This window comes from Palaemon carinicauda, chromosome 8, assembly GCF_036898095.1.
Source record: "Palaemon carinicauda isolate YSFRI2023 chromosome 8, ASM3689809v2, whole genome shotgun sequence".
Lineage (NCBI taxonomy): Eukaryota > Metazoa > Arthropoda > Malacostraca > Decapoda > Palaemonidae > Palaemon > Palaemon carinicauda.
Genome location: NC_090732.1, coordinates 96,246,274 through 96,268,773, shown reverse-complemented (window position 1 = coordinate 96,268,773; position 22,500 = coordinate 96,246,274). Strand labels below are relative to the sequence as shown.

General features: G+C 37.7%; 1 protein-coding gene across 5 annotated transcripts in view; it reads right to left on the bottom strand.

Annotated features, from left to right (window-relative positions):
• The window catches only part of LOC137644929 (uncharacterized), a 592,257-nt gene that overhangs the window by 154,140 nt on the left and 415,617 nt on the right, over positions 1–22,500 (bottom strand). The window lies entirely within an intron of this gene.

Sequence of the window (22,500 nt, the reverse complement as noted above, 5' to 3'; positions counted from 1 at the left end):
TGTGCTCGGGAGAGATGCTCTTTCTCTGAGGATTCATAAAAGAACTGGTGCTTAACTTTATGAAGAGCAAAATCAAGTTAAAAAAACGGGGAAATTTTTGACACATTAATATATTACTTGTTCTGATAGTTGATAGAGCAAGGGCCAACGAGAAAACTGGAGGTTTCAAAATGAAAACTAGAAACCTCCCCACCCCCCTTTATCTTTTAAAACTTATTTATATAACTTTTTTTTATATTACTTCAGCATTATCAAGCTACATTGAGGAACATAGGAATGAGGACAGTTTTATCAAATACATTTTTTTTTCAATGAATATCTTTGATATTGAATGCAGTACAAACTGATTCATTGTTTAATCAATGGACTAAAATTACCGCTTTGAATGGAAGCCGAACATATATTGACAATTTATACAATAATAAAAACTTTGCAGCCTTTTTTCCATTTAAGAGTATTAAATATTTGATCAAATATTTTGATTCCAGAGCAGTTTCCCTCCATATGAAAATTGCTATTGCTTCTCAGTTCAATAATTTTTAGAATATTAGCAGTAGACTTTTTGTAATGATTTTTAGTGCAGCTGAAAAGGGCAGTAAGATGCACATCAATGGGTTATACAGTAACATAACTCAAATTGAATATTTAACTGGAAATTTACAACAACAACAACAACAACAACAACAACAACAACAACAATAATAATAATAATAATAATAATAATAATAATAATAATAATAATAATAATAATAATAATAATATATCTATCAAGGCACTTCACCTAATTTTGATGGTATCCGATATAAAAAAAAAAAAAAGGAGACAAAAGGGGAATTTTTTTTCTCTTGTTCCTCCCAGCCAAACGAGGTATTCAGCCCAGTTTGGTTGGTTCTGCTAGAGTGCAAAAGACCACTTTCACCCGTTATCCACCACAAAATTATGAAGCTTCATAGTCTGAATCCCCTACTGCCGCTACCTCAGCGGTCACCAAGGCAACTGGAGGAAGCAGCAGTGCCTATCAGAACTGCATCATAATTGCACGCCATTCATTCCCATTTCTAGCACGACCTTTTGCCTCTGACATCTATTCACCTATCACCTGGAGATTTCTTCACTTCATCCATCCATCCAAACCTTGGCCTTCCTTTTGTACTTATCCTATCTACTCTTGCACTCATTGCCTTCTTCAGCAAACGCCAATTTTCCATTCTTTTTACATGGCCAAACCACTTCCACACATTCATATCTACTCTAGCTACTAAATAATTTCTTACACCCGTTCTCGCCCTCACTACTTTGTTCCTAACACTTTCTAATGAAGATACACCTACCATTCTCCTCTGAGAATTCATCTAGAACACATTCAATTTCTGTCTCTCCGTCACTTTCATTCCCCACAACTCCGATCCATACAATCACAGTTCGTACAATCACTTTCTCATATAGAACTCTTTTTACATTCATGCCCAACCCTCTGTTCTTTATCAATCCCTTCCCTGCCCCTAACATTTTACTTAATTCATTCACTCTCTGACGTACATCTGCTTCCACTCCACCATTTGCAGCAACAACCGACCCAAAGTACTTAAACTGATCTACTTCCACAGATAACTCTCCATTCAACATGATAATCAACCTAGCACCACCTTCCCTTCTCGTGCAGCTGCAATGGTAGAAATGGCCTGATTTCGATTCTAAGTACAAAAATTTTGAATTTGACTGGTATCAGTGTGACAGAAGTATTACCAACTTTTGTCTCTCTTTGTTGCTAAGTTGCTAATTCAATAAAACCTCGGTTTCTGGGGGCCCGGTTCGATTCCCTGGCCGAACAGAAGCTATTATCTTTGAGTTGATTACCCCTTGTGTCTCTGATCCAAAGGTAGAGAGAATCCAGATATTAGGAGGTGTATAATATATGGTTTATATCAATATACATGAGAAACACGTCTAAATGGGCAAAATTATCATTAATCATAGCCAAGTACAAACTTAACAACAATCTACAATGGCGGAGATGGTTTGATTTTGATTCTTTAAAAAAAAAAAAAAAAAAAAAAAAAAAAAAAAAAAAACACCTGAATTCGACAGGTATATTATGGCAGAACTGTTAACAACTTTTATCTCTGTTTGTGGCCGAGTTGCTAAGTCAATGGAACCTCGGTTTCTTGGGCTCGGGTTTGATTCCCTGGCCAACCAGAAGCTATTATCTTTGAGTTGTTTCCCCCTTGGGTTTCTGATCCCGAGGTAGAGAGAATCCAGATATAAAGAGGTGTACAATATATGGCTTATATAAATATATATGAGAAACACGTCTAAATGGGCAAAATCATCGTTAATCATAGCCAAGTACAAACTTATCACCAAGCTACAATGGTGGAGATGGGTTTATTTTGACTCTTAGTACAAAAAAACCTGAATTCGACACGTATAAGTATGGCAGAATTGACAACTTTTATCTCTCTTTGTGGCCGAGTTTCTAAGTCAATGGAACCTCAGTTTCTTGTGCCCGGGTTCGATTCCCTGGCCGACCAGAAGCTATTATCTTTGAGTTGATTTCCCCTTGGGTCTCTGATCCCGAGGCAGAGAGAATCCAGACATTATGAGGTGTATAATATATGGCTTTTATGAATATATACAGTATATATGTGTTTATATATGTATATAAATTGAGCTCAGATTAAAATGGAGAATAATAGTGTTATGTTCTCTAGACAATTGGACCGTCTGGTTTAGAATAGAATCCTATGATAATTTCAACAATAATGTCTGGTTGCTTATATACAACTGATATTTGATACTGTTAGCTTCACTGATGATGACACATCCCTGATATTCAATTTATATAAACAGGTAGCCTACAAAAAAAAAAAAAAAAAAAAAAAAGCTCTGACTTCACCTAAGCTGGAATATCTATGTAAGCAAATGCTGCAACTATAATTTATATCATCATATTAGTAATATTTCAATTGTAGGACAGATAGCCACCTCTCCATCATAGTACTAACTGGCTTAGAATACTTGTTAATATATTCTCTTTTTTTGGGGGGGGGGGGGGGGGGAGGAGAGCCTCGGGTTAAATCTTAATGCGTATTTATAGACTTCGTCTATCTTATTAAAACCTAAAAAGGAAAACGGGGTAAGTCGTTTTTTCGAGATGTCCGACAAGTTTCGGTAATTTTCAACATACATTAAAGGAAAATGAAAAAAGAAAAAAAAAATAAATAAAAACTTCAATACTTACAATGCACAATAAGGCCACCAATTGTCTCGAATACAAAAAAAAACATTCGCCTCCCACTATTCAAAACCCGTCATTTCAGCTCATAACAAACAGCCTTCTTGAAAAAAAAAAAAAAAAAAAAAAAATTCATATGGGAGAAGGGAACCCCTAAAATCCCAATTCTCTCTCTTTCTCCGCCTGATTTACTTTCACATCATCATAATAAACTGTGGCTTGCCACTGGAAGTGAGCTCGTTAATTAGAGTTCAATATTTACGTGGCTTAACTAACAAAGGAATTTCAAGAACCCCGAGAAGTCATCTGCAGAATATGAATTATCCAACTGGAATCTGATGACACTACAAAGCCCTCCAAAATAAACGATAGAAATGTCCTGAAAAGTTCAAAGTTAATTTCAAAGCCATTTGTCCAAAATATTTATACGGTTAGCAGTAAGAATTTAAATCACTGTGACAGTTCAACAATGCATCAAATATACTGAATCAAAGATAATTCTGTTCCTTCACCAAAACTGGTTCCATTCAAAATTGACGAAATAGATCTAAGGAAATACATACTAAGACTTCTTAGCTCAAAACAAAAATAATTTTACTTTGGTTACGATGATATTAATTGTTGAAATCTTATTACTTAATGTTTTATTATCTTACGAACTCTCAAAATGCCCTTTTTATACCATTTATTGTCCATAATACGATTAGAAATATGTAGGAAATTATTCATGAATGAAACCCATGAACATTCAGAGATTCTGAACAATTCACATGACCTAATCCATGTTTATCATGACCTACGCTACATAAAGGTTAATATTCTAAAGAAATGCATCATTTTAAGTGATCAAGCTTGGCTTTATAAAATTCTTTATTATTGTCATTATATATATATATAAATATATAAAACTATTACTATCTATATATATATATACACACTCACATATATATATACATACATATATATATATATATATATATATATATATATATATATATATATATATATATATATATATATATATACACTCATATATATATATATATATATATATATATATATATATATATAAAAATGTAGATATATATATATATATATATATATATATATATATATATATATATATATATATATATCATTTATATATATAGGTACACACACACACATATATATATCATTTATATATATAGGTACACACACACACACACACACACACACACATATATATATATATATATATATATATATATATATATATATATATATATATATATATATATACATATATATATATACATATATATATATAATGATAATAATAAAGAATTTTTTAAAGTTCCAATAATAATTACATATCCACGTCAAGGAATGTAGAACATTCCCAAAATTCAGACACACTCGTGAAAGGAGTTCTTGGTCTATATATCAAACAAGTAAGGAGAGTGCATACCATAATACCAACAAAGGCTCCAGGAAGACATTACAATTTTATGACTGATTTATTTCAATGGATTTCTGATGACTCGTGCCGTCTCAAAAAACACGTTGACAAATATCAGTGTACAAATTCCCCTTTTTATGTCTTTTGATCCATTTTGATTGTGTAGGAATGTTTCCTTTTAATTCAAATTAATCCAGCCAAAATCTTGGGTAAATAAACTTTAGGTTAGTTTTTGTGATTTTTTTCCACAATAATAACAGTAGTTCAGCTGCACGGCAAGTTTGAATGATATGTTAAATGGGGGTTAACTTTCCCTCCTTTGCCAGTTCTACCGCTTAGCACGAACTTCACGCTGAACAGTTTGGAAGCTCTATACGAGTCAGCTTCCCCTAATTATGCTTATTAGATTAAACTTCTCTGGATCTTAGGACTTGAATATCGCAAACAACCATTCTACACCTTCATATTCCCATTTACATTTTAAAGTTACAATGATCTGTTTTGACATATTTGAGATATTTGCTTGCAAAGATGCGATGATAAATACTTTTAAAAACTAAGAATATGATTTCAACGATTTTTGTGAGGTAAAAGCATCAAAATATTCATTTTGTTAAAAGATACTTATTATACATTTTCAAGAACAGTCCAAACAATCAATTATTTGAGAATAAGGAAGACAAGGGATATTTGTAATCGAAACATACTGCAGATGATAATTCAATATAGGGGAACGAACCTTAATGCTTATTTGTTCCAGAGAAACTCACTTAAGTTTATTAGAGAGAGAGAGAGAGAGAGAGAGAGAGAGAGAGAGAGAGAGAGAGAGAGAGAGAGAGAGAGAGAGAGAGAGAGAGAGAGAATTATGTTTATTTCATAGAATGCTTAAAACTGCTCAGATACGTCATAACATACGACAACATTCACGCATGGAAATTATACTTATGGAAAACAAGAGAATAGCGTCAAATTTCTATATCTACAAAACAAAAACGAAAAGAGTCAAATGGAAAGAATCTCACGACCAAAAACCAGTCCGCTTTACTGGATTTCCTCTGAGTAAATATGGTTGACTAATGGCCGAGAGACTCACGCTGACGAAGGTCGACTTTGACTTTGACAAATGACCTGTCGTAAGAGGTCAGTGAGCAATGCCTTTTGCATAGAGGTCACTGAACCAAAGGACTCACAGTTTCACGAATTGGTTTTTATCGCGAGATATTTCAAGATCTTGAAAGCTGTTTAAAAGTATATAGTTGTCCCAGTTTTCCATTAACAATGCTCCGGATCTTTTAGAATGGCCACAATGTAAGATACGGTAATAAAAATAAGATTTTCAATCTCTTTTTTAAGGTTTATCCTTTTTTTTTTTTTATTTTGATGCCGACCTTGCTTGGTACGATTTGAAATCCTTATAAAGAATCACATTCAAAATGCAGAGATTCATTATTCTAATTCATTAAGTTTACATTGATAAATAATCAAAAAAAAAAAAAAAAGGAAATAACTACGAAAACACTCGAGGGTTGATTTTTTCCTTATCGAGGACATTTCACAATCATAATGGAATGATATCAGAACTGAAATTAGTTTTTTACAGCAATGTTTTTTTTTTTTTTTTTTTTTTTTTTTTTTTTTTTTTGACGTGGAGTCCCATGGTGGTGCAGTGTAGAAGGAAATGTAGGTGGGTCATACTTCTTTATTTGCAAGCTATATTGCAGCTATCTTTCAGAATACCATGCAGATATTTTTCCCTTTCAATCTCATTTGTTGTCTTGAAAAACCTACTTTGGCGTTTTCTGTTTTTTTTTTCATTCATGCCAACATGCCATAATATAATACATACATATATTCATATTATATATATATATATATATATATATATATATATATATATATATATGTATTCATATATATATATAAATATATATATATATATATATATATATATATATATATATATATATATATATATATATATATATTACACGCTATATAAACACACACACACACACACACACACACATATATATATATATATATATATATATATATATATATATATATATATATATATATATATATATATATATATATTACACGCTATATAAACACACACACATATATATTTATATATATATATATATATATATATATATATATATATATATATATATATATATATATATATATATATGTGTGTGTGTGTGTGTGTGTGTGTGTAAATATGCATGTAAATTTTATATGTATATATATATACATATATATACATATAAAATATATATGCATATTTACACACACACACACACACACATATATATATATATATATATATATATATATATATATATATATATATATATATATATATATATATATATATATATATATATATATATATGTATGCGTGTGTGTGCGTGTAAATATGCATATATATTTGATATGTATATATATATAAAAAAATTTTAAGTAATTTTTATTTTTCCTAACATACTTACCGAGAATTACTTCCTTAGGAGGGTCCTTGACCTCTCAATCTCGACCAAGATTTTCCCGCGCTACCCCCCTATCTCGCTCCATATAGTTTCTACCCCCGCCGCCAGGATAAGCCCTGCGGCCCGGATTAAGGCAGGTCACTGCTTTCCCGGGTCAGGATGCTCATTAAGTTCGCCGTTTAGCCCAACCCGGCAATGGAAGAATGGCACTCGGGGACGGAAGGGAGGGCCATTACCCGGAAGTAATTCTCGGTAAGTATGTTAGGAAAAATAAAAATTACTTAAAATTTTTGATTTGTTCCAACACAAATACTTACCGAGAATTACTTCCTTAGGAGACTTATACTTTAGGAGGAGGGAGAGCCATTCTGCCACTTTGGTCTGGCACATAGTGCCTGGAGGGCTACGGAATGCGGGGGTACAGAGAGCGGATAGGGGGTAACAGCGGAAACCTTACGCTTATATTTTAAGACTTACCTCTTCACATCTTCTCTACTGAGTCTTCTCCTGAAGAAGTAGGGACGAGTCTATTCACTGTTGGGGACGTCTTCTAGCCTACCGCTACACAGCTTGGAGGGCGGCGATGACTGTCCCAATGGAGAATCCATCCAAAGACTTTCTTGAGTAGTCTTTGAGATAGTGGGCCGTGAAGGTCGACTGGTGTGACCAAGTGCCGGCCTGTAGGATCTGCCCCACTGCCATGTTTCTCTTAAAGGCCAAGGAAGTGCTCAGGCCTCTGATGTCATGGGGGCGGGGAGTGCCTGGTACTGCCACCTTGTCCTCTTCATAAGACCTAGTGATGACTTGTCTCAGCCAGAAGGAACTAGTGTTCTTGGACACTTGCTTCTTATTAACGCCTGAAGAGACGAAGAGGTTCTTGGCACCTGGGCGGAGATGAGCCGTCCTTTCCAGGTATTTCCTGATCGTCCTGACTGGGCATAACTTCAGGTCTTCCGTATTGCCTGTCTTGGGGATGGCCGGAATTGAGAAACCTTCAAACCTCGGGTCCCAGACTGCTGGGTTCTGAGTCTTTGCTACAAAGAAGGGTACGAACTTGAAGGATACCTCCCTCCACCCTTTGGAGTGTGCCACGTCGTAGGAGAGACCGTGGATCTCACCTACTCTCTTAGCTGAAGCCAAGGCCAGCAAGAAGACTGTCTTGAGGGTGAGATCTTTGTCCCCGATATCTTTGAGGGGTTCAAAGGGAGGACGACACAACATTTTCAGGACCTTGGCCAGGTCCCATCTGGGCACTCTCCTGGCTTGAGGAGGACAGGATTGTTCGAAACTTCTAATCAGCATCCCTATGTGTCTCGAGGTCCCCAGGTCGATGCCTTTCAGGAGAAAGACTTGGCCTAAGGCTGCTCGAACTCCTTTAATAGCCGGGATTGACATCCCTATTTTATCCCTAAGGTACACGAGAAAGTCAGCTATGTCAGGGACCGAGGCTTTAAGAGGTCTTATGTGTTTTGCCGCGCACCACTTCGTAAAGGCGGCCCACTTCGCCTGGTAGACCACGGTAGAGGATTTTCTTAGGTATAGGGACATCCTCTTAGCTGTGGAGGAGGAGTACCCCTCCTTCTTCAGGAGCCGCTCGATAGTCTCCAGGCGTGAAGGTGAAGAGAGAGAGGGTTGTCGTGGAACTTGAGGAAGTGAGGTTGACTCAGTAGATCTGACCTGGGGGGCAGAGGCCACGGCGGGTGGCTTGCCAGGTCTTTTAGATCCGCGAACCACTCTCTCTCCGGCCACCAGGGCGCTACCAAAGTCATCTTTAGGTTTTGGGAGGTTCTTACTCTGGTGAGCACCTGCCTTAGCAGCGTGAAGGGGGGAAAGGCATATACGTCCAGGTTGTCCCACTTGTGCTGGAAGGCGTCTTCTAGGGCTGCTCCTTTGTCTGGTACCGGGGAGCAATAAACCGGTAACTTGGCGTTGAGCTTCGTTGCGAAGAGGTCCAACACCGGGGAGCCCCAGTGTTGAAGGATGAGTCTGGCCACTTCTGGGTGTAGGGACCATTCCGTCCCTACTATCTGACCTATCCTGCTGAGGCCGTCGGCTAGCACGTTCCTTTTCCCGAGGATGAACCTTGCTAGCAGTGTCACCTGGTGCTCGTCCGCCCAATGCAGGATGTTTACGGTGAGGTCGCACAGTTCCTTCGACTTCATGCCACCTTGTTTCTTGATGTAGGCTACCACCGTGGCGTTGTCGCACATTAGGGCCACGGTGTTTCCCTTCAACCGACTTGCAAAGTGCAGACATGCCTTTTGTACTGCTTTTAGCTCCAGGACGTTGATGTGGAGTTGCTTTTCGGTCTCCGACCAGGTCCCGCTTGCTGTTTCCTCCCGCAGGTGGGCTCCCCACCCTAGGCTGGAGGCGTCTGTGAACAGGAGAAACTCGGGGGGACAGGACCCGAGGGGCATCCCCTTGAGGGAGTTCGACTGGCATCGCCACCATTTTAAGGCTGCTCTCGTGTCCGGAAGGACCGGAATCGATGTTTTCTGAGAGCCTGTCTGGGACCATAGAGCCTTGAGATTCCATTGTACGGGTCTGAGCCGTATCTTCCCTTGGGGAACCAGTTTCTCTAATGAGACCAGGTGACCTATCAGCCTCTGCCAGTCTTTCGCCTTCCTGGGAAGCTCCGACAGGAACGGCTGAATGATCTTGATGAGGTTCTGTATCCTGTCTTCCGAGGGGAAGGCCTTCCCCTGCACGGTGTCCAACGTCATCCCCAAGTACCCCATTCTGTTGGATGGAGTTAGGTTCGATTTCTCCAGGTTGATAATGATTCCCAGACTCCTGCAGAACTGGAGGAGGTCCTTCCCTTGCTCTTCCAAGAGGGCCTTTGAGCTGGAAAGGAGCAACCAGTCGTCCAGGTATCTGATGAGGCGGATACCTCGTTCGTGAGCCCATACTGAGACTGTCGCGAAGACCCTCGTGAACACTTGAGGGCCCGTCGACAGTCCGAAGCAGAGGGTCCTGAACTGCAGGATCTGGGAGCCCCATTTTACCCGGAGGAACTTCCGACTCGACGGGTGGACCGGAATCTGGAAGTACGCGTCCTTGAGGTTGACCGTCATCATAAAATCTTTCTCCCTCAAGGACATCAGGACGGATTTTGGGGTGTCCATCTTGAAGTTCGTCTTCTTGACGAACTTGTTGAGGGCCGACAGGTCTATCACCGGTCTCCATCCCCCCGTTGCTTTCTCCACCAGGAACAGGCGGCTGTAGAAGCCTGGCCCTGGGAGAAGGACTTCTTCCATGGCTCCCTTCTCCAACATGGAGGAAACTTCTTTTTGCAGGGTAGCCCTTTTCAACGGGTCCCTGGGAGCCAACCATTCTGTCTGGGTGGCTGGAATAAGAGGGGGTGGATCCGCTATGAAGGGGATCCTGTAGCCTTCTTTCAGGACGGACACCGTCCAAGCATCCGCCCCATGCGTTTTCCATGCTTGCCAATATGGTCTGAGGCATCCCCCAACCCGAGGCCTGGGCGGGAGTAGGGGGCCTCTCCCTCTACCTTCTCCTAGAGGGGCGGCCTGATCTGCCTCTCTTCGAGGCGGAGTAACCTGATCTGAAGGAGCTGGCAGAAGCTGGAGCTCCCCTGCAGGAGGGCTGTGGAGTTGATGTCCAGGAGGAGGCGGGGGCGTCCCTCCTCGAAGAGCTGGGGATAGCCTGAGGGGTCACGGCACTATCCGAGACTGACCTCCTGTAAGGAGGCCTCCTGGAGGATGTTTGTTTGGGGACGTTGGCCTCTCCCCTCTTGGACACCTTCTCCATCAGCACTTCTAGTTCCTTCAACGGAAACAGCGACTCGCCTCCTAGGGGTAGGCTACGAATCACTCGAGCCTCTCTATCCGGGATTTTTCTTGTCAACTTGGAAAGCACTGTGTCCCGCTTTCGAAGGACCCAGTTGGCCGTCAAGGAGAGTGCCTGATAAGCCATAAACTTTAGGGCTTTCCCCCCGGGTCGTCGGGGTCTGTGGAGGCCTGTACATTAACCAACGTGGAGGCCCACCAGTCCAGCCATGAGGAGACGTTAACCATATCTCTTGACATCTCCTCCATCATGCCGGCTTCAGAGGGTGAGAAGGACACAGTGGCTGAATAGGCCCTTTCGTCCGAGCCGCCCTGTCCCAGGATGTCTAAGGCTGGGTCCACCCTACAGGGACCTGGGCGCCGTCCTTCCGGGATATAAACTTTGCCCTGTAGTTTGAGACCCTGGAGGAGTTTGGAGGCACTCTGGGACTTTGGGGGCCTCCGCACTGCTGGCCACCAAGTTGTCGATGTATTCTTGTCCCAGTACTAGGTCTGGGGCGAGAGGCAGAGCCAGGGAGGACTTCGGAAGGACGTCACGGTGAGTATATCTCAAGAGGCTCGACCTCCAGGCATTCACCTTAGGCGCCGAGGGTTCCGGAATTTCATGGAGCCTTCTGACGAGGCCTACCACCCTTCTGTAGGCGGAGTCCTCCGACGGGGAAGCCTCGCCTCCGTCGACCGAGGCCTCGGCTTGGCGTAGGGGCGCCGTGCTTGGGCGGTAGACCGGCCGTTCTCCTCTCGGTCCCGGGGAGGACGTCCCGTAACCGTAGGGTGCCCCGTACGCGGGTGGGTCTCGCCGTAGGGCGGGGGCCACCGACTCCGGGAGGCCTTTCGACTGCCCCAAGGCTCTGAAAGAGGAGGACACGGTCCCGGTGGGAAGACCCGACCCCGGAAACCGGTCCTTCCTGCTCGACGACCGCCCCAGCTGGGCTGGTTCGGTCGGGCTGCCTTCTCGGAAGCGCGCTTCCCCCCGCTGGGCGGGGTGAACCGGAGGCCTCGAGGACTTGTGCCTAAGAGCGAGGTCCTTCCTGCGTGGCAGGTCGAGCGGTTCTAGGCTGTGTGTAGGCAGTGACAACCTAGAGGCTCGTTCACTGGACCCAGAGTCTGGAGAGCGGTGCTTTCTGGACTCTCCTGAGGGGACGTAGACCCATTCGCCGCCGGGAGAGACCTCCCTCTTGTACTTACGGGAGTGAGAGCGTGGGCGCTTCCTGTTGTGCCGCGACCTCGACCTGGAGCGGGAACGATCACTATCGGTCCGCTCTCTCTTCCGGTGCCGTTTCTCCCTGCGTTCTCCTCCGGAGGATGAATCTGCTTCCGAAGAGTCCGAGGGCGCCACGTTCCTCGCGTAACGACTGCTCGAGTGATGCGTGGGGGAGGCTCTTCGCCGTCGATCGTCCGAGACAGGGTGCTGGAGGAAGTCCTCGGGAACTGCTGTAGAGATCGAGGGCACCGAGTCTACTCTGTCCCTGCTAGGAGGCCAGGTACCCAGGGACACGTCCATCCTTAGCGGTGACCTCCCCGGAGTCTTCGGCAATTTCCACCCGAAGCCATCGCTACTCGGGCGACGAACTCTAGCGTGGTTGTCCTCTGGCGGGGGAGAACCCGACGCACCGGCCCACGAGGGCGGGGGGGAGTCTGAAATAGCCACACTGCCCCACACTGGGTCTTCTGAGGAAGCGTGATCCCCTGCCACGTGGACCGATTCACCCGAAGCACTAGCGGCCCTTCCGTTCTCTCCAGAGGGGCCAGCCCTTGGTTCCTCCCTCACACTGGGTTCACCGGGGATAACACTATGGCTAACAATAACACTGGGGGCTTGTTGCCCACTCCTCTGCGATCACTGACCGACTGTAAAGAGGACACGCCACTCACTTCCTTGGGGGAACGCTTCGACGACTTCTTTTTCTTGGTACTATACCGTACCCACTGAATGCCGTCCCAACTCACGCACTCGGGACACGTGTCCGAGGAGGAACAAACTTTACCCCTGCACGTGGAACAAAGGGAATGAGGGTCCACTTCTGGCTTAGAGAGGAAAGCCCCGCATGACTTTCCTGCTCTAGGACCAGGGCAACGACGCACATGCTCCATCGTTCGCACACGAAGAGCCAACACTAACGAGTTACAGGAACACTGGATATAAGCAAGGGGAACGTACTGAGAACACTTTGCGAAAACGCACTATCGCAGAATAAACACAAGTCCCCACACTGGAAACACGTGGGATCACAATGCGCCAAAGGATCGAGAGTTAAGCGAGAGGGTGAGATGTTTCACATCTCACGACCAAGAACTTAATGAGCATCCTGACACGGGAAAGCAGTGACCTGCCTTAATCCGGGCCGCAGGGCTTATCCTGGCGGCGGGGGTAGAAACTATATGGAGCGAGATAGGGGGGTAGCGCAGGAAAATCTTGGTCGAGATTGAGAGGTCAAGGACCCTCCTAAGGAAGTAATTCTCGGTAAGTATTTGTGTTGGAACAAATATGTTTTATAAATATATATATATATATATATATATATATATATATATATATATATATATATATATATATATATATATATATATATATATATATATATATATATATATATATATATATATATATATATATATATATATATATATATATATTTATAAAAAATATACATATATATATACATATAAAATATATATGCATATTTACACGCACACACACGCATACACACACATATATATATATATATATATATATATATATATATATATATATATATATATATATATATATATGTGTGTGTGTGTGTGTGTATATATATATATATATATATATATATATATATATATATATATATATATATATATATATATATATATATATATATATATATATATGTGTGTGTGTGTGTGTGTGTGTGTGTATATATATATATATATATATATATATATATATATATATATATATATATATATATATATATATATATATATATATATATATATATATATATATATATATATATATATTATCATTATCATTAAATTTACCAGCTAAAGCTATAACACTAGTTGGAAAAGCAGGTTGCTATAAGCCCAAGGGCACCAACTGGGAAAAATAGCTCTGTGAGGATAGGAAACAAGGAAATAAATAAACTACACGAGAGGTAACGAACAACTAGAATAAAATATTTCAAGAGCACCGATAATATTGAAATAATTTTTTCATATATGAACTATAAAAACTTCAATAAAAATAAGAGGAAGCGAAATAGAATAGAATAGTGTGCCCGATTGTACCCTCAAGCAACAGAACTCTACCCAAAGACACCATAGTGCAGAGGCTATGGCACTACCCATGGCTAGAGAACAATGGCTTGATCTTGGGGTGTCCTTCCCCTACAAGAGTTGCTTACCATAGTTAAAGTAGCCAACCCCTGAAGCGAAGAAGAATACATGTCGACTTGTAAACCCATATATATATATATATATATATATATATATATATATATATATATATATATATATATATATATATATATATATATATATATATATATATATATATATATATGTGTGTGTGTGTGTGTGTGTGTGTGTGTTGGGTGTGTGTGTGTGTGTGTGTGTGTGTGTGTGTGTGTGTGTGCGTGCGTGTGTGTGTGTGTGTGTGTATCTGAGTGTGCATATCATCATCATCAGCCGTTCCTAGACATAACCTTTCACCTGTGTCTGGTTATGGTCTGGTTATGCCAGTCCACACAAGCAAACTTTCTTAGTTCGTCAATCCATCGTCTTCTCTTCCGTCCCTTGCGTCTTGCATCTTTTGTATTCTCTAGGAACCCATTATGTTATTCTTAATGTCTATCTATTATCTGTCCTTCTCATTATATGTCCTGCCCATGTCCATTTCTTTTTCTTATATGTTAGAATATACTCGACTTTAGTTTGTTCTCATATCCATGTTGCTTTTTTTTTTCTTTCTCTTAGTGTTATTACCATCATTAATTTTTCCATAGCTCTTTGGGCTGTAACAAGCTGATGCATAAGTTAATGCTGATAGGACAATCTCATTAAATACTTTTCTTTAAAAAAAAAAAGTGGCAGTTTACATTTCATAATCTGATTTTGTTTACCAAAAGCTCTCCATCCCATTCTTATCCTTCTTTTAATTTTGGTCTAGTATCCTGGTAGAACACTTACTGACTGCCCTAAGCACGTACATGCATAAACAATCTCTAGAGGCTTGTCCAAAACCCCTATTTGTTGATTCTACATTTTCATTGATCATTATCTTAGTTTTACCAATATTAATTTTATGTCCTATATTTCTGCTTTCTCTATTCAAATCTTCTATCATATTTTGCAATTCTTCCCATAATTCACTAAACAGAACTATATCATCTGCAAATCTTATGTTGTTAAAGTATTCCATATTAATAACAATTGCTAAATTTTTCCAATCTAAATTTTCATATAAACTTCTTCTAGACATGCCGTGAATAATTTAGGAGATAATGGGTCTCCCTGTAGAACTCCTTTCTCAATCAGAATTTTCTCATTATCATTAGGTAGTTTTAAGATTGCTGTACTTCTTGTATAGATACCTTAAAGTGTTCTAACATAAGATTCATCTACTCCTTGTCTTTGAAGAGCTTTCATTTTTACTGAAGTTTTAAACAGAATCAAAAGCTTTCTCATAGTCTATGAATGCCATACATGGTGGTTTGTCATTCTCTGTTGATTTTCCTATTGCCTGGTTAATTACAGGGATATGGTTGGTGGTTGAGTATCCATTTCTGAATCCTGCCTGCTGTCTTAATTTATTAACTCTAGCTGGCTTCCTATTCGGCCTAATATGATCCTTGTAAATTTTATACATAATGTAGAGTAAACTTATTGGTCTGTATTTTTTTCGATCTTTTGTGGCTGCCTTTTTTTTTTTTTCTAAGAATAATGATGAATATTTTCAAGATGCAGGTGCAGAGCATTCTTGCTGACATTTCGTGTGAAGTTCAGCCAATTTTACTATCATGAAATTTCCTTCCCATATTATTCAATAAAGTGTCATGCCATCTTTTCCTGCTGCTTTTCCTCTTTTAATACCTTTTATTGCTTTCTTTACCTCTCCTAATGTTATGTTTGGTACATGCTCAGCTGTTTCATTGTTTCTATTGGCAAAGTTATTTCTTATATCACTATTGTATAGCATTGTAAAAAAAATCCTCTGTAATTTTTATCACTCCATCTCTATTGTTCATAATGATTCCATTTTCATGCTTTAAAGCAGACTTCTTTTGGCACCTTATTCCAAGTCTTCTTTTCAATAATTTGATGCGTCTTCCTTTCTATAATATATATATATATATATATATATATATATATATATATATATATATATATATATATATATATATATATATATATATATATATATATATATATATATATATATTTATGTATGTATGTATATATGTATACATACATACATACATACATACATACAGTTAGCCCTCACTTTTCATGGGATCATTCTTTGCGACTGTACTCTTTTGAGACACAGAGAATTATAAAACTTATTGAATAAAAAATCACATATTTGCGGGCGCGCTTCAATTACTCTCATGGCCCGATGATTTCAAACTGACCACATGCCTTTACATCCGGCATCTTTCACTTAATTTCCTTCTCTACACAGCACAAAACTCCATCTCTCTCTCACTCAGCCACAGACTTGCATTGTGTCTCATCTCGTGTATGCATCTCCCATTTTGGTTCTTTTTGAGCAGAATCACGTTTTGATGTAAAAAAAAACTGATGCATTTGTTTAGTATATACTTCTGTACAGTGAATATTTTTATCACGTAATGTACTAAAGATATGCGCTTCTCTACAGTACTGTGCAAGACATGACATAACAAGAGTTGTATCATGTTTCACGACTGCCTAGAACTTTGTATAAAAAGGGTTAGTAGTCTTTATATAAAATGTGTACAATAAGGGAATTTTATCTATAATTGTGTATATATTGTACGATGAGTTGTCAAATGGTGCAAGTCATCCTCCTAAAAATTGCGAACAATTCCAGAAAAGTGTGATTGTTACTTTAACTAATTAAGTAGTTCTGTAGTGATAGTGCTGCACATATATTACAGAAATATACACTCCAGGATTAGTGAGTGTAATATTTATAGGAACAACTCTATTTTGTTGTTATAGGGGTCCCAATGACTAGTGCTACGTACTGTACTGTATCGTAGCCTTACCATATACAGTGCGTAGTACACGTTTGCACATGTACTGTACACTTACTGAAATATGTTTATTCATTAATATGATACTTCCAATGTGATATAAAACAAATAATAACAATATTAAGTGGTACGTAGAGTATTAGTTGACCGCACATAGGCAATGAGCCGTGAGTTGTTATGTTAGGAGTTAAGCCATCCTAAGGCAGCAAGTATTCACAGATTCTTGCTTTTCGCACCTGTCTGTTACGAAACCCCCATGAAGAGCGAAATCTGACTGTGTGTATATATATATATATATATATATATATATATATATATATATATATATATATATATATATATAAATATAAATATAAATATAAATATAGATATATATATATATATATATATATATATATATATATATATATATATATATATATATATATATATATATATATATATATGCATATATATACATATATACACACACATATATACATATATATATATATATATATATATATATATATATACATATATATATATATATATATATATATATATATATATATATATATATATATATATATATATATATATATATATATATGCATATATATATACATATATACACACACATATATACATACATATATATATATATATATATATATATATATATATATATATATATATATATATATATATATATATATATATATCATTATTATACCTTTTGACGCAAAGGGCCTCGGTTAGATTTTGAATCTTTAAATCAATACTACTATATTTATCATACGGAAATATAACTTACTTCATGAAAAGTTGTATTTGTATTTCACGTTATCTGGTATAACAATTTCATTTTCAAGAAGAGTATCTCTGAATGATATTTTGTCCCAAGGCATGCATTCACCTTCATCTCCAGGGATTTGCTCTGTATACTGTGGAGAAATGATCAAAGGAGGATACTCTTTGATTTTAAATAAGATTCCAAGAAACAATTGGATTAATTGCAAATGGACCCAAAATCAATAGAATGAATAAAGAATTCATCTTAGGTCTGGAGTATCTTAAATCCAATCTATTATGACTCTTCCCTCTTTCCAGGAGTAATGGTCCGTCGTTGAGTCTTTCAAAGCACAGAAAAAGCATAAGGCTCTGAAAGCACGTCCAGGTTTTGCAAAGCCCGAGGAAAGCCGAGGAAAACTAATTACTGGAACCTCCTTTAAAGTTTCAGTCTCTATTTACCAGAAGGACAGGAAGTCGGTGGTATCGAAGGACGCACCCATGGAAAATGTTGGGAAAATCCAAGATAATATTATTTTAAAGTTTTGGGTTTAAAAGCATATTTCTAATGATTGATATCAAATACCTTTTGATGAATAGTTACTTAGCTTTTACGACTGCATCAAATAAATGTATTCACGTGCATAAATGGACATTAGTTGGCAAAAGAATCCAAATGTTGCGTTTGTTTGAGAACCTTTTATAGGAATATTATACCTTATAAAAAGTCTAAGGTATGCTAAATTAATTACATACGTCTATAAACAAAATATACATACTTAACTCTCTCTCTCTCTCTCTCTCTCTCTCTCTCTCTCTCTCTCTCTCTCTCTCTCTCTCTCTCTCTCTCTCTCTCTCTCTCTCTCTCTCTCTATATATATATATATATATATATATATATATATATATATATATATATATATGCCTGAAGCCTTTGCTCTACAGTGGGCTGAAAAAAGCTGCATTTCTTGTTGTTGTATATATTATAAATATATGTATATATATAAATAAATATATATATATATATATATATATATATATATATATATATATATATATATATATATATATATATATATATATATATATAGTATATATATATGGATTTCGGCTAAATAGCCTGGTGCTGGGACCTGTGAGGCCATTCAGCATCCAAGGGCATCCAGTGCAAAACCCTAAGATTTATACAATGAGTTAAAAGTTAGAAGAAGTTTGACACCAAGATGGAAGCAAAGACCATGATAAAGTAGAAGGGTATAAAGCAAGTGCAGTTTATGGTTAAAAGAATGCTGCGCAAATCTTAAGTAATGCCTATAGTTTAACGGTACTAATCTCTATAGGGTACACACACGCACACACTCAAACACGCATACACACATACATACACACACACAAACACTCATACATACATACATATATATATATATATATATATATATATATATATATATATATATATATATATATATATATATATATATATATATATATATATATATATATATATATTAGTTCTTTACTCGGCCATATGGTTCATTTGAAAAATTGCACAAAACTTTTTTTTTTTTCATTTAGACTATGATAATTTATCTACAAGTATTATTATTATATATATATATATATATATATATATATATATATATATATATATATATATATATATATATATATATATATTCTATTTTAAATGAAGAGAGAAAACTTCTTACAAATGAATTGCGCGAACCATCGCAAACTTAATCGATGCCCAAATCCTGCAATAAAGTATCTATTTTAAATAATTTGTTGGACATACTGTTTTCCTCTTGTTTATATGTATTTAAAAGACGTTTACTAATGCGTAAAGTCTATCCTTCGTAAGTAAGCCTGAAGTTCCATACTCCTACATCAATTGATATTAAATGTGTTGAGAGTATTATAATGGCATTGTTCTAGTTTCAAGAACTGGCGTGGAGGGAATTTTATACATTATATGTTGAAATGAGCGCTGGGTTCATAGTTGAATGTCGACGGCTGGAAAAAAAGTGAATAACCAGTCCTATTAAAAGTTACACCCTATTATGAAAAAACTGAAAAGTTCCTTAACGAGGTAAAGAAGCTTGACCCAACCAGGCTGAAACCCGTATTCAGGTATAATTTCTTTTGTATGAATTACATTAAATACATTCACTGGCATTCTCAACATTTAACACCCTTTTCAAATAAGAAGTAAAGGGGGAAATGAAAAGAAATCTACAAAAGAAACTTTCTTCACCCCTTCTCCATATTCCCCTTCATTCACCATGAATCGTCTATATCAATTAATACTTCTCTTCCTCCTATCAAAAGCGGGACATCAAAAGAACACTTATCGGTGTTTCCAGCCTCCTTCCAAATCTCTGGCTAACGCTAATGCTGTCTTTGACTTTACACCGGAAACAAGGATTTTTCTTTAAATATTTAAAAACTTTTTGCTGACAGATTTTATAAAAAAATGTTAGGTAATTACAGGTGGAGCTAAGTAATATGTACATCACTTACGGTAGATGTCTATGGTTAATATGATTACTGGGAAGGAATAGTTTCCGAAGATTAACTGTTTTACGTATTAAACAATAAAAACTAAAAAATTAGGATAAGGGACTGAAAATCTCTAATTAAGATTTTAGGTAAGAGCCAGAAGAATTTCAGTATGAAGCATGATAACATTTGGTTAGTATACTTATGATGGAGTCCTATAAAAGGTAGAGAGAAACCACCCGCTTTATAACAAAAGGAACAAAAAGATAAGATGAAAATATGAGTGAAGGTGAATTTGAAGAAAACATTGACCTCAATGAGCGATGGTGTTATTTTGAGAACTTCTCGGTGTTGTTGAATGTGAAAAGGTAAAATGAAGAAAATAAAATTGTCAAGTAGATATTTCAGAGAGCCGGTGTTAAAAATTAGTAAACTGAGGTAAGAAAGATTGTGAAAAAAATCGAAGAAAGAAAAGATAGTAAAAAAAAAAAAAAAAAAAAAAAATAAAAAATAAAACGCTATTATCCAATCGGTATAGGGTTGCTCGAAAAATGCAATCTTTGACGCACTCTGCGACCACCAAAGATTTTTAACTTTTAGGTACGATGGAAAATTAATTCCTTAAGTAATGAAGAGCCATATTGATATTACCACAACCTTCCAATCCACCAACCTTTTCTGAGGAATCGAACCTGGATCCCTCATTTAGTATGCAAGTATGCTATCGATACCACCCGTGATGTCACACCTGATGAAGGCTTAAAACGAGGGATTAGAAAAACCAAAACTACGAATCTAATCAACATAATTGATAGACCTATCTCTTCTCATGTGCTAAGTTACCGAGTGAAAGACAAACCCTGGTTCAATGATGTTTGTAGACGGGCTTATTTGGAGAAGCAGAAGGCCTATCACCTTTGGAAAGGTAACAGATCAGATTTGACTTGGAATAACTATACTCAGTTTAGAGCTTTAGTTCATAGAGTTTATGCTTCAACTGAAAAATAAATACAATTTAACCCTAAAATAAGCCTCTTTTTATATAACCCAGGAACATAAGTGTTGGACTATCCTTAAATCTGCACTCTTAGGAGTAGACGTATGAATTCCTCATTTACTTAAAACCAGATGACTATGTCACTCACTGTCCGAAGGAAAAGGCAACACTTTTGGCGGATGTGTTTGACAGTAAGCAGAGTAATTAGAAACTTGATCTTCCTCATTCATGTTTTCCTGAGGCTAAATTAACTAGTTTAGCTCTTAGATCTCGTGAAATTAAAATTCTCTTGATGAACCTTGATGCTTCTGAAGGTGTCGACCCAAATGGTATCTTTCGTTTATTTTTTATAAAGGCTGCAGATTTCTGAGCTCTAAAGTTATCTTTTTATTTTCCGCAAGAGGAGCTTTTAGTACTTGTTGGAGAATTGTAATGTTACTCCATTATTGAAATGTGTTTGTGGGAGCTCATGTCCAATTGATTACCGTCCAATTTCCATAAGTCCCACATTATCTGAATTTTTTCAAGTCTTTTGGCAAAATGTCTAAGTCTTAATAGTTTTGCAGATGGCAATCATCTGCTCCCTAGTTTACAATTTGGCTTTTGCAAAGGCTTTGGAGAATGCGATGTCCTTCTTACAATCTCCAATGCTCTACAAAAATCCCTTGATTGTGGTCAGGAAGTTTGTATGATTGGCCTTGACTTTATTGCTGCCTTTGACCGTGTTAATCATGAGGCCCTTGTTTTCAAACTCTAACAGATGGGAGTGGGTGGATCTTTTCTTAGCAGAATTATTGATTTTCTATGTAATAGGTCGCAAAGAGTTGTTGTTGATAGGTACCATAGTGAGTATAGGAATGTGATATCTAGTGTTCCTCAGAGCAGTGTTCTTGGCCCATTACTTTTCATAATATATACAGATGACATCTGGTTTGGCCTAGAAAACAAGCTCGTTGCATATGCAGATGATGCTACTCTCTTTGCATCAATTCCATCTCCTGAATGTAAATCTTGGGTTGCTGAGTC